Below are 13,244 nucleotides of genomic sequence, written 5' to 3'. Positions count from 1 at the left end.
GAGGAACAGACATGAGGTTCTGTGGGAACGAAAGAGACTCACGGTTGGTGTGTTGCCTCCCAGGTGCCAGGGTTCATGAGTGTCTCTGACCGTGTTTTTGGGATCCTTAAGGGGAGTGGAAGCAGCCCCAAGTCGTGGTCCACATAGGTACCAACGACATAGGTAGGAAGAGAGATGGGATTTGAGACAGAAATTCAGGGACCTAGGGGAAGCTGAGAGCTAGAACAACAGAGTTGTTATCTCTGGGTTGTTACCCGTGCCACGTGCTAGTGAAGTGAGAAATGGAGAGAGGAGTTGAACACGTGGCTACAGGGATGGTGCAGGACGGAGGGTTTTGGTTTCCTGGATAATTGGGGCTCATTCTGGGTAGGTGGGACAAACAGGATGGTCTTCACCTGAACCAGAGGGGTACCAATATCCTGGGAGGAGATTTGCTAGGGGGTGGGGGTTAAACTAATTCAGCAGGGGGATGGGAACCTAAATTGTAGTCCCAGTGTACAGGATGTTGAGAGTAGTGAGGTCAGGGATAGGGTTAAAAGTTCGAAAGAGGGCACCGGCAAGCAGGACGCGGGTTTGAAGTGTGTCTACTTCAACGCCAGGAGCATCCGGAATAAGGTGGGTGAGCTTGCAGCATGGGTTGGTACCTGGGATCTCGATGTTGTGGCGATTTTGGAGATATGGGTAGAGCAGGGACAGGAATGGTTGTTGCATGTTCCAGGATTTAGATGTTTCTGTAAAACAGAGAAGATGGTAAAAGAGGGGGGGGGGTGGCATTGTTAATCAAGGAAAGTATTACGGCGGTAGAAAGGACGCTTGAGGACTCGTCTACTGAGGTAGTCTGGGCCGAGGTTAGGAACAGTAGAGGAGAGGTCATCCTGTGGGAGTTGTCGATAGACCTCCGAAAGTTCCAGAGATGTAGAGGAAAGGATTGCAAAGATGATTCTCGACCGGAGCGAGAGTAACAGGGTAGTTGTTATGGGGGACTCAAGATATTTCCAAATATTGACTGGAAATACTATAGTTCGAATAGTTCGAATAGTTCGATGGGTCAGTTTTTTGCAGTGTGTGCAGGAGGGTTTTCTGACACAGTATGTAGACAAGGGGCGAGGCCACATTGGATTTGGGACTAGGTAATGAACCCGGCCAGGTGTTAGATTTAGATGTAGGTGAGCACTTTGGTGATAGTGATCACAACTCGGTTATGTTTACTTTAGCAATGGGCAGGGATAGGAATGTACCGCAAGGCAAGAATTATAGCTGGGGGAAAGGCAATTAAGATGCTATTCGGCAATATTTAGGATGTATAGGATGGGGAAGGAAACTGCAGGGGATGGGTACAATCGAATGTGGAGCTTTTTCAAGGAACAGCTACTGCGTGTCCTTGATAAGTATGTACCTGTCAGGCAGGGAGGAAGTTTCGAGCAAGGGAACCGTGGTTTACTAAGGAAGATGAAGCACTTGTCAAGAGGAAGAAGAAGGCTTATGTTTGGATGAGACATGAAGACTCAGTTCGGGCACATGAGAGTTACAAGTTAGCCAGGAAGGACCTAAAGGGAGTTAAGAAGAGCGAGAGAGGGCACGAAAAGTTGTTGGCGGATAGGATCAAGGAAAACCCTAAGGCTTTCTATAGGTATATCAGGAACAAAAGAATGACTCGAGTAAGATTAGGGCCAATCAAGGATAGTAGTGGAAAGTTGTGTGTGGAATCAGAGGAGATAGGGGAAGCGTTAAATGGATAATTTTAGTCAGTGTTTACACTAGAGAAAGACAATGTTGACGAGGAGAACACTCAGGTTCAGTCGACCAGGCTAGATGGAATTGATTTTCAAAAGGAGGAGGTGTTAGCAATTTTGGAAAATGTCAAAATAGATAAGTCCCCTGGGCCAGATGGGATTTATCCTAGGATTCTCTGGGAAGCCAGGGAGGAGATTGCAGAGCCATTGTCCTTGATCTTTATGTCGTCTTTTTCGACAGGAATAGTGCCGGAAGACTGGAGGTAGAAAATGTTGTCCCTTGTTCAAGAAGGGGAGTAGAGACAACCCTGGTAATTATAGACCTGTGAGCCTTACATCGGTTGTGGGTAAAATGTTGGAAAAGGTTATAAGAGATAGGGTTGATAATCATCTTGAAAAGAACAAGTTGATTAGCGATCAACACGGTTTTGTGAAGGGTAGGTCATGCCTCACAAACCTTATTGAGTTTTTTGAGAAGGTGACCAAACAGGTGGATCAGGGTAAAGCTGTTGATGTGGTGTATATGGATTTCAGTAAGGCGTTTGATAAGGTTCCCCACGGTAGGCTATTGTAGAAAATAAAGAAGTATGGAATGAAGGTGATTTAGCGGTTTGGATCAGTAATTGGCTAGCTGAAAGAAGACAGAGGGGTGGTTTTGGCAAATGTTCATTCTGGAGTTCAGTTACTAGTGGTGTACCGCAAGGATCTGTTTTGGTGCCACTGCTGTTTGTCATTTTATAAATGACATGGAAGAGGGTGTAGAAGGATGGGTTAGTAAATTTGCAGATGACACGAAGGTCGGTGGAGTTGTGGATAGTGCTGAAGGATGTTGTAGGATACAAAGGGACATAGATAAGCTGCAGAGCTGGGCTGAGAGATGGCAGATGGAGTTTAATGCGGAAAAGTGTGAGGTGGTTCACTTTGGAAGGAGTAACAGGAATGCAGAGTACTGGGCTAATGGCAAGATTCTTGGTAGTGTAGATGAACAGAGAGATCTCGGCATCCAGGTACATAAATCCCTGAAGTTGCCACCCAGGTTCATAGGGCTGTTAAGAAGGCATATGGTGTGCTAGCCTTTATAAGTAGGGGGATTGAGTTTCGGAACCACAAGGTCATGCTGCAGCTGTACATAACTCTGGTGCGGCCGCACCTGGAGTACTGCGTGCAGTTCTGGTCACCACATTATAGGAAGGATGGAAGCTTTGGAAAGGGTTCAGAGGAGATTTACTAGGATGTTGCCTGGTATGGAGGGAAGGTCTTACGAGGAAAGGCTCAGGGAATTGAGGTTGTTTTCGTTAGAGAGGAGAAGGCTGAGAGGTGACTTATTAGAGACATATAAGATAGTCAGAGGGTTAGATAGGGTGGACAGTGAGAGTATTTTTCCTCGGGTGGTGATGACCAACACGAGGGGACATAGCTTTAAATTGAGGGGTGATAGATATAGGACAGATATCAGAGGCAGTTTCTTTACTCAGAGAGTAGTAGGGGTGGGAACGCCCTGCCTGCAACAGTAGTAGACTCGACAACTTTAAGGGCATTTAAGTGGTCACTGGATAGACATATGGATGAAAATGGAATAGTGTAGGTCAGATAGGCTTCAGATGGTTTCACAGGTCGGCGCAACATCGAGGGCCGAAGGGCCCGTACTGCGCTGTAGTGTTCTATGTTCTATGTTCTATAACTCCAATTGCATCCTCTGGTGAACCGACACGGTTCACGACTTGTTCCCTGTTTCTTTTAGATTTTGGAGCATCTTGGCTCCTCCCTTGTTTTTGGTGCCCCTCTGTTCGTGAATAGAGGCTGCAAACCCACGGTAAACATTCTTGCCCGTTCATTCCAGGTTACTCAGGCAGTGGACACACTGCACTGAGGACCCGCCTGTCTGAGAATCCACTTTGGTCAGCCAAGCTCGCGTACGGCACAGCACGCCTTACCGGGGATTCCATTCAAATCGTACCCGTAGAGGCCCATACGCAACCCATTCGACCTTTTGTTTCAAATTTGTTTTCCTTTTTCGTTCGGTAGCCCTTAGGCTGCCATCCCACATGCTATTACATCCAGGAACATTCGTATGGTAAATTTGCAAAGCCTGCGAGACTGCTCGCAGGAGGAAAGTTGTTAGGTGTATTCTGTTCCTAAAATTCGCTTTTGAAAAAAAAAATGAGGGAAGTCACAGGGTGTGACTTGGCCAGTCATTTAATGGGTCAATTGGAATGAGAGGACAGACACACTAACAAGTACGGATATTAAACTGTGTATTGACAGATACTGTGCTTGATCCCATAGCTTTCGATGGACGAAAGAGGGTTCACGGCAAGGATCGGCCATACAGGAGGAAGAGAAAGAGAACAAAGAGAAGACCATGATGGAAGCCTACCTATTACTGTTAAATGTTATATTATATATGTGGAAGCGAATCACGTTTCCCCCACAACCCCCGCCGTCAACGTTTCCCTCACACCAACTTCCCCGTGCTCAGCTCTGATCAGCGAAGTTCAGACCTGGTGCACAAATTTATGACATGGTATTCAATGTCGTACGTGATTGAATGACTGCTAGTGATTGCAATCCTCTGCGTAATTGTACAGACCCTCAGGTTGAGGAAATGGAGAAGGAGAGCCTCCCGTTCCTGCCCCTCAACCATCTACGGAGTTCAATCCCCTATTTTCGGTTTCCACAAAAACCCCCAGCCCCTCAATGAATAAAGCACTATGTTAATAAAGGATTCCCATGTATTGTATTGTTCTGAACTCGACTGCCGAGTCAGGAAGTGATATGTAATGTGGTGTGAATGGATAAGGTTTTTAGACTGTAATAAAATGTTTAAAGTAAGATAAGGACAGTAGTTGTGATAGGTAGAGGTTCCCGGTTTTGGTAATGCATGTCCCCTTTGACATAGCGCCAAGTAGAAATGTCAGATAAAATTTTTCTTCCCATAGTTAAAGACAGAGTAGACGCCCAGGAATTTGCTGAGGTCAGGGAACCCAAAGACGACGCCCAAAACCACTCGAAGCAACGTGCATAGGTGATCCTTCACAATTTTTTGTGAGGATCACAAGGAGGGAATGTAGATGGACACTGGGCTACAAAATGGAGAACTGCTAAGGCTGCAGGGAGAAAACAGTCTTAGCAAGGACAAGCAGTTTGCAGAAGGATAATTAGCATTCTGCACGTACAGAAACCAGTTTGTGGCCAGGTGCAGAATCTCAGCTAAAGGTGTAAATGGCAACAACGATTTACATAGTAATGAAGTGATCCAGATCCAGGCCCACACAATAGAAACATTTAGGTATGAATGGATACTTTTGAGTAGATGCCCAGACGAAACGGCACCATATCATCCATCACAAAGAACCACAGAGACCGCCCCACCCATCGAGAAGCGACCCTCAGATTGGGGGGTTTTGAAAATATCGATTGGGAGAAGGCCCAATCGATACACGGCAGGTAGAGAACCGCCCCGAAGAGGCACGGACATTGGGGGACCTATAAAAGTAGGTCCGGTCTGTTGTTTTTGGCTCCGGCTCTCTGCTGTTTTCGTCGCTTTGCTGATACATCGCATCCTGACTCCAGTTCCATCACCAGCCGTTGAACCACCAGCCATCGAACTGTAAGTGTCACCACAACGATCGCTACGTGATCCAGACTTTGCTAGACCCTGACGATTTTAAGACCCTGAGAGTTGCAGACCAAGAACGGGACGAAGGCCTCGCTCCCTGACCTTGCCTGTTCCTGTCTAGATAAGTATTTTAGTCGCTTAGTTTAGAAGTAACTTAGCCTCTTTAGCGTATGCATGTGTATTTATTATATTTGTTATAATAAATATCAATCGTTTGAACTTACTAATCGATGCACAGATGTATTACTTTGAACCTGACCTTGATGTACTTGTGAGGTGTCTAAATACGGCACCTGGCGACTCCTGAGCAGAATTACATACACAGAGCCGTAGTAGCGTTAAGCCTTTAAACGGAGGCGTATTAATACACTCCAATAAAACGCGTAACACTCAAGTAAAACGCGCAACACTAGTACACACTGAACCCCATACGACTTCACTTTTTCCATCAACCTGCCATGGGAAACCTTATCAAACGCCTTACTAAAGTCCATGTATATGACATATACAGCCCTTCCCTCATCAATTAACTTTGTCGCTTCCTCAAAGAATTATATTAGGTTTGTAAGACATGAACTTCCCTGCACAAAACCTTGCTGCCCATCACTGATAAGTCTATTTTCTTCCAGATGCGAATAGATCCTACCCCTCAGTATCTTCTTCAACAGTTTTCCTACCACTGACTTCAAGCTCACAGGTCTATAATTCCCTGGATTATCCCTGTCTACCCTTCTTAAACAAAGGGACAACATTAGCAATTCTCCAGTCCTCCGGGACCTCACCCGTGCTCAAGGATGCTGAAAAGATGTCTGTTAAGGCCACAGTTATTTCAACCCTCGCTTCCTTCAGTAACCTGGGATAGGTCCCATATGGTCCTGGTGACTTGTCCACCTGAATGTCTTTTAGAATACCCAAAGTTTCCACCTTCCGGTCGACAACTTGACCTCGAGTATTTAAACATCCATCCCTAGCCTCAACATGCGTCTTGTCCCTCTACTTTGTGAGTGCCGACGCAAAGTACTCAATAAGAATCTCACCCATTTCCTCTGAGTTACTACCATTTACCATTTACCCTGGGTGAGAGCTTGTAGTCTCACATTCCAAGAGTCATAGACACACCCGATACCCCCACACCCCCCCCCTCCGCACGCACACATAAACATGCACAGAGAGGTTTGGTCAATGCATAATTTAAATGGAGAGAGATCACATCTCCATCTTTACATTGGCCTGTTTGTGACCCAAGTCATAAACTGACTCTGAACACCCCCACCGCAGTTTCAGGACGGATATTTCTGAAGCAACATTTACCTCAGTGATTTGCGTTTTCTCCGTTCATGTTACTTTTGCACTTGCCTGACGGTGTTCAATTCGAGGCTTTAGTAAATTCATCTTCCCTCAGCACATGGAAGTTGTGAAGATTCAGGAGTCACAATCTGATATTATTAACAAGAATCTGCATTCTTTGATCGTGATTTCATTTCCTATCCCTAAATCGATCTCATACAGTTCCATGGTGCAGGATTATCTCCATTTAAATTCCTTCAAATAATTTCCCAATACACCTGTTAACACTTGACTGTATGAATTAAATTCCACTGACAGATTCCAGAATCTTCCACAGAAAAGTGCCTGGTTAATTTTAATCTTTGAAACGGAACTATTTTAATTCATGAATACTTTCTATTTTACATAAATATTGATCTTCTGGATTGACAGTGTCAAACTAGCATTGTGACATTGAGGTACCCGACGTGCTAACCCCAAATACACCAAAATGCCCGGTTCTCCGACCATGCTCTGTCTGAATCCCAAATCTAACCCCATTGTCTTGCCCTCTCAAAACAGCTCCGTTTCAATTCCCAAAATTATCACACTGCCCTGCTTTCTCAACATAGTCCTTTGTCACTCACAAACGAAATTCCACTGGCCTGCTCTCTCGCTATCGCCCGGTATTAATCTCATACTAATCCCTGTGCCCCAGTCTCTCCGTGGACCTGGATCAAACAGAAACTAATGACACTACGCCGACACGTTTACCATAGCCATTTATTCATCGCCAAACTGGTCCCATTGACGTATTCTCTCCCCATAACCCTGGATCAATTCCAGGCTAATCTCAGCGGACTACTCTCTACATATTAGCCTGTATCAAGCCCTAAACTAGTCGCACTGACCGTTTCTCTTTCCCCGCAGACTTGTATCAATCCCAAACGAATTCCCTGCCTATTTCTCTGACCATAACCGTGTATCATTCCCCAATGCATTACCCAGCCCAACTCTCTCACCATTGACGTGTATCAATCGGAAACGAATGCCACGAACCCACTTTCCTCTCATAGCCCTGCATCTAACTCAATGTCATCCCACAGCCGCACTCCCGCCCAGAGACCTGGGTCAAACAAAATTAACGCCACTGCCTCAACTCAATTCCCATAGCACTTTATCAATCCCCAAACTAATTCACTTGCCCCATTCTCTCCGCAAAACTTATACCAATTCCTATGTTTTCCAAGTGCCCCCTCCCCTGCCATAGACTGGAATCAATCCCCACATTAATCTCACCGATGTCTCCCCATAACCCTCAGCTAATTCCTCCACCCCACTCTCTCCCCACAGCACGGTAGCAATCTCCAAACCAATCCCACTGCCCTCGCTCTCCCCATAGCCCTGTATCAATACCAGAACTCATCCCGCTGGCCCGCTCTTTCCCCATAGTCCTGAATCAATCCCCAATCTAATCCTGCTGTTCAACTCTATCCCCATAGCCATGTATTAAACACAAAATAATCTCAATGCTACGCTCTGTCCCCATAACCCTGCAACAATTCCAGACTAATCCCACAGCATTGTTCTCTCCCCATCGCCCTGTATCTATCCCAAACATGAACCACTGCCACTCTATTCCCATAACCCTGCATCAATCCCAAACTAATCTGACGGCTCCGTTCTCTCCGCATAGCCCTGTACCAATCCCCAAACGAATCCCGCTGCTCCGTTTACTCCCCATAGAACTATATTAATTCCGAAATCAATCCCACAGCCCCGATCTCTCCCAATAACCCTGTATCAATCCCAAAATATTCCCAATATCCTGCTCTCTCCCTTTCGTCCTGTATAAATACACAAACTAATCCCACTGTCCCGCTATCTCCCATAGCCTTGTATTAATACCCAAATTTATTCCACAGGACGGTTCTCTCCCCAGATCCCTGTATCAAACCCGCACTCATCCCACTCGTCGATCTTTCTCCAAAACCCTATACAAATACAGAAAGCAACCACTGCCCTGCTCTCTCCGCATAGCTCTGTATTCATCCCGAAAATAATCTCACTGTTCCGCTTTCTTCCAGTTGACTGTAACCATCCACAAACTAATACCACTGCCCCGCGCTCACCCCAGAGACATATTTCAATCCGCAAACTAATTCCTCTGCACCGCTCTCTCCCCATTGACCTGCCTGAATCCAAATCTTTTCTCTTTCCGGCTGTCTCCCCAGAGACCGGTGGCTATCCCCAAACTACACCTATTGTCCCGTTCTCTCACCATAGTCCTGATTCAGTCACAAACTTATCCCACTTTCGCACTCTCTTTCCACTGTGCTGTATCAATCCCGAAACTATTCCAGGTTCTTCGTCCTCCCCTATAGCGCTGTATTAATCTACAAAGTAATTCCGCAGGCCAATTTTCCCCAATAGCCCTGTATCAATCCGAAACTAATCCCACATGTCCATATCTTCGCTGAGACCAATAGGAACACCAAAATAATCCTCTCTCTCAGTAATTCCCTGTATCAATCCGACACTAAGACGACTGCCCCATTCTATTCCCATGGTACTGAATCAATCACAAAGTAATCCCACTGACCAGATCTCAGTCCATTGCCATGGATCAATTCCAAACTAATCCTCCTGCCCCATTCTATTTCACAGAACTGTTTCATTGCAAAACTAATCCCACTGCTACGCTCGTTCCCCATTGGGCTGTATCGATCCCAAACTAATCTTACTTCCCACTCTGTCGCCATAGCATGGCATCGATCACAAACTAATCGCACTGCCCCGCTTTCTCCCTACAGAAATGTATAAATTAAGGCCACTGTCCCTCTTCCCCATGACCCAGTATAAATCCTGCATTGATTCCCTCTGCTCTACTATCTCCCCATAACCCTGTGCCATTCCTGGAACTAACCCCGCAGGCACATCTCTTCTCAGAAACCAATTTCAATAACAATCTATTCCCAATTGCCCGCGCTCTCCCCATAACCTTTTAATACTCCCCGAACTAATCGCACTGCTCCACGCACTCCACATAGCCCTGCATCATATCAACTGATGCCAGTGGCCCGCTCTCTCCCCATGACCCTCGATCAATCCCAAACTAATCACACTGCCCCGCTATCTTCCCAGAGGCCTGTATCAATTTCCGAACTAATCCCACTGCCCCACTCTCTCTCCACAGACCTGCATCAAAGAAAATTAATGCCACCGTCCCTACTCGCTTTCCTTAGCCCTTATCAAACCCCAAACTAATCCTACTGCCCCGATCTACCACTGTAGCCCTGCATGAATCCTACACTAACTCCGCTGTCCCGCTGTCTCCCCAAAGACCTACTGCAATTCCTAATCTAATCCCTCTTCCCCACTCTCGCCATAGCACTGTCCCGATCCCTAAACTAATCCCGCTGTCCCGCTCTGTCGGCAGAGACCTGCAGCAATCTTCACCAAATCCCACTGCCTTGTTCCCTCGCCATGGCACGCACCTCCCAAACTAACCCCTCTGCCCCACTCTCGCCAGAGCACTGTCCCGATCCCTAAACTAATCCCGCTGTCCCGCTCTGTCCGCAGAGTCCTGCAGCAATCCCCACCAAATCCCACTGCCTTGCACCCGCGCATGGCCCTGTACCAATCCCAATCTAGTCCCACTGCTCCACTCTCTCTCGATAGCCTTGTATCAATCCCAAAACTAATCTCTCTGCCCCGCTCTCTCGCCATTGTACTGTCTCAATCCCCGAACATATCCTACTGCCCCGTTCTTGTACAATAGCCATGTACCAATCCCAAAGTTATTCCACTGCCCTGCCTTCTCTCCATAGACCTGCATCTGTCCCAAGCGAATTCCACTAGCCCGCTCTCTCCCCATAGCCTTGTCTCAATCCAAACTAATCCTACTGCCCCGGTCTCCCAAAACAGTTCTATACAAATCCATATTTAATTCCACAGCCCTATTCTCTTAATCTCAAACTGAAATCGAATCTTGCAGATTTCACGCACTCTGAAGTTCCTTTCAGACAGGATCACATTTGTTACATTCAACATTAATCTTCTATTTGATTTCCTCCCTTTTTTCGGTGGGGTCAGCTGCGGTGTCCAGCACGTGGCACGGAGGAGCTGTCACCCCCATACATTTCTGAAAAAGCATATTGAGCTTTCCTGCCCTTTTTTCTGTGCGCAGCAGAGTGTCTATTGTAGTCCACCGGGCTTCCACATTTTATGAATCGTGTTGCCATGCTTCTGGGTGAGGAAAAGGGACATCATGGATAGTGCTCCAAGTAAGGTTTTAATGATGCAGGCTTCCAAAGCCACGGGTGCCACTAGATATGAGGGCAGGACGAACTAACAGTGTAAGGAGCGGCATGATGCGGTGACGGGACATACACAGAAATTTCTCAAAGTTGGAATGAATGGATCTGAGAGAAAGCAGAACCAGGTCCAGGCAGCCTATGAGCAGAGGACCGGGGCAGACAATTCGATTGGATAACAGTGTTAGAGGCCCACACTAAGACAATCAAAAAACTCAACGACCGTGAAAGGGAGAACGCCAGATGGCTCTGGCAGGGGCAGCCAAGGCACAAGCTTGAACTAATCCAGAGGGTGGAGGTGCCTAATTAGATAGACGCCCGCAATTGGCGAAGGTAGCCAAATGACAAGGGACGCTGGACAACTGTACTCTACAGGGACTTACGAGAGTATACCCCGCGATCCCCGACTCCTAAATGGGCGATACCGGGAGTAGAGTTGGTTCTGATGCTCCCTATAATCACTGAGGACTCAGGGCCGTTCCCACGCTACCAACTGGACAACATTGGAATCGTATGCGCTAATACCTCCCTCCGGGACGATCTCACCGACACTCTTCTATACGCAGGACAAACACACTAAATGGGATCTTCCTCACGGGGTGTAAAGAGAACGGGGACATCACAGTGCGCCCTAATCCTTTGATACTGGAAGAGTTGAACGAAAGTGGTTGATCAGGACTCATGACTGTGTTTGAGAGATTACACCTGCCACCGTACATTTTAACGTTACAGAGGAAAAGGGAAATAGCGCGTCCCCACCACCATAACCTCCTATCGCTATAATGGTCTGTAACGCATGATCCCCCAACCCATCTTTTGTTCCCCCTAGGCATACCACCATAGGCACAGCAATGATCATGCGCAACAGGCGCCGGACCACTGATGCTATTGACGCGACAGATACCCTCACAAATATCCCACAGGATTACAAAGAGCCAGAGATGGCTCCAACCCACATCTTGCTGAAACTCTGAGGGAGCTGAGACTCAGGTTCGTCCGCTCAGTTAAGCTTCATCGCCAGTTGAGCAGGCAAAGTAGCTCGGACCAATTTCAATAGATATAACGAAATGGTATTCCAAATCCCACGTCTGCAGCACGATGAGGTAGGAAATACAGAGCGAAACAGAATATGTAATATACATACATTTCAAAGGTTCGGTTTCGTGGGCTGGGGGTCAGCCACTTAACGAAAGGGAGCATTGTTGAAGTCAGATTTAGAAAGAAGGTTTTTAGACAAAAGGTACCCATTGGTTTAGATGCTTGTATAAGAGGCAATTTGTATGAATAGATAGTGAGCAAATAATGCGTGTGATTTTGTAACCTAAGAATTACTAATATCCGAATGGACAGATATACAATTAAAAAGACGTTACACAAAATTGCTGTTAGTTGCGTCAGCAATACAAAAGACGCAAAATTGCCTTTAGCTGAATGAGCCACGTTACTTAACAACCATTAGCTGGATTCAGTTCAGGTATAAACTGCATCATTTAACTAGACAGCAGAGTTAGTCATGGAGTCAAGGATGATTGACATTAAGACATTGAGTGGGGAACAGACAAGACATATTCTACGAAGGAAAGGACGCATCCACAGAGACATACAAGGAGTATTTCTCAGCCTCGCCTGCCCGGCGTCTCCAGATGCAGACAGGAACAGTTAGTGTGACAAACATCTTCATGAACTTAGGGGCTGCTAAGATACCAATGCACTTTACCTAATGTCAAATTTAATTAGACATATAACTTATGTATGTAAACTATAATCAATATTATTGGACAAGGTCCAGCCGAAATGGACTGGGCAGCTTTTTAGAAAATTGTATAAGAATTGATGCTTTCCATTGTTCAGTGGAGAGACGGTCCGGGACATGAACAAATGTCATCTCCCCGCCAGCTAAATAAACCATTTGATGCGAGGACCAGTTGCCCTGGGCGTTGAGTGATTTATTCGATATTATCTCCCGCTAACACCTGTATCATTCACTAAAAATTGCACAGCCCAGCTCTCGCACCCTATAGACGATGGGGGTATGAATACATATAAAGAAAGACAAGAGAGAAAGAACTGATAAAAAACAGTTAAAATGAAATGGGATGAAAACACATGGGTCAAGATGGGTTTGGAGCTAATGAAGTTCTGAATTCGATTTGGAGACAGATGTCTGCAGCATACCGCATCGGAAGAAGAGATGATGTTCCTCCAGATCTGTTGATACTCGAGACCTTAAAGCTAGTTCAATCAGGTTTATTGAACTAATAGCACAGTTCGCACAGTTCTCTGTGAGTTCGACTCTCTGCCAACTAAAGT

This window comes from Scyliorhinus canicula, chromosome 30, assembly GCF_902713615.1.
Source record: "Scyliorhinus canicula chromosome 30, sScyCan1.1, whole genome shotgun sequence".
Classification (NCBI taxonomy): Eukaryota; Metazoa; Chordata; class Chondrichthyes; order Carcharhiniformes; family Scyliorhinidae; genus Scyliorhinus; species Scyliorhinus canicula.
The sequence above is the reverse complement of the archived record's forward strand: the minus strand, read 5'-3'. Positions refer to the sequence as shown.